Source organism: Nansenia antarctica (assembly GCF_963989245.1).
Source record: "Nansenia antarctica genome assembly, chromosome: 10".
Classification (NCBI taxonomy): domain Eukaryota; kingdom Metazoa; phylum Chordata; class Actinopteri; order Argentiniformes; family Microstomatidae; genus Nansenia; species Nansenia antarctica.
Window position 1 is genome coordinate 25,761,734 of NC_137680.1, and position 1,575 is coordinate 25,763,308.

Sequence of the window (1,575 nt, forward strand, 5' to 3'; positions counted from 1 at the left end):
CACTGCAGCTGGGAGGTCCTGTCACACACACACACACACACACACACAGACACAGACACACAGACACACACACACACACACACACACACACACACAGACACAGACACAGACACAGACACAGACACACACACACACACACACACACACACACACAGACACACAGACACACCTGTCAGACACGGCACAGACAGAGACAGCGTGGACACGTATTCAAACAAGTTGCAGGCCTTTACAATAAGCAGATCGTCACCTTACACACGGCACACACAGAGACCGAGCCAGGACACACTGTAGGATGCACCGAAAGACTGAAAGATAAAGTCTAAAAATAGTCGGCGCCTATAATCCCTGAGCCCAGAGAGGGACGGGAGCTGACAGCGCTGCTCTCTGCCGCATCGGATGTTGTCTCGTCACGGGCTTGTTCGCTTGTTTACGAACGGACTCAGGAATAACATTGGAGGTGCAACGTTAAATAATAATAATAATAACCTTTATTTGTATAGCACTTTTCCTGCAAACGTCGGAGCTCAAAGTGCTGTAGGAACATATCCCCCACACACAGCATAAACAAAATAAATCCGTTAAATCAGTCAACCGCCTGACCCACACACAGAGGGTCACATGGAGCCTATTATCATTTTTATCCGATTATTTCAACACGTCATTCCGAATTCACGTTTGTATTTATATTTGTAAGGAAAAGTGCTATAGCCTACAAATAAAGGTTATTATTATTATTATGATTATTAATAATAATAATAATAATAGTTGAGCGTGGACACAGCGTCGCATCACACTGACAGAGTCAACCTACTTTCTGGATCCTTCTATCCTTCTAACGGCCATGACAACCAGAACCAGCCCGCCCCACGCCCGCCGCGGTGACCCAGGGCGACAGGTTTCTAACATGTATCAGGATTATAACATTCTTACTTCTCAGAGGGACAGTTGATCATAAACGCGCCGCTCCCCACACCTCTCCTCTCCGTTAGCAGACCAGCCCAGACGTGACGTCACACGCTGCTAAAGGATTAACCCGGGGCGCGCGCACGTGATTGTAGGCCGTGCGTGTGTGTGTGCGCGCGTGCGCACAATACGAGAGTTATTATCCAGTAGCATAAATAAACCCAAATCCCCCACACAACTCTACCATCTCCCCAGGCAGATCATACAACATTCTCCCCTGTAATGTTATGTAGGCCTATGTATGTAAACGATTTTTAAAAATATATTATTATTATTATTAATGTAACCAGGAAGTCCCATCATCAAGAGCTTCTCTATGAGGTAGCTCAGTCACACGTTTGTCTGAGTCTCTTTATTTTTTAGGCGCTATACAAATACAAGTTATTATTATCATTATTAGGCTATTTATTGTACTTATGTTCTATATTGTAGGCTATATACTATATACTGTGTTGTTATGTTGTGTACAGACTTACCTTCTGTTTCGCCTCTTGGCCATGTCGTCATTGTAAATGACATTTGGTTCTCAATTGACCTGGTCTGGTTAAATAAAATAAATACAAATAGAAAATCACATAGTTAATGTAGGAGTAACGACGACAACTCGTT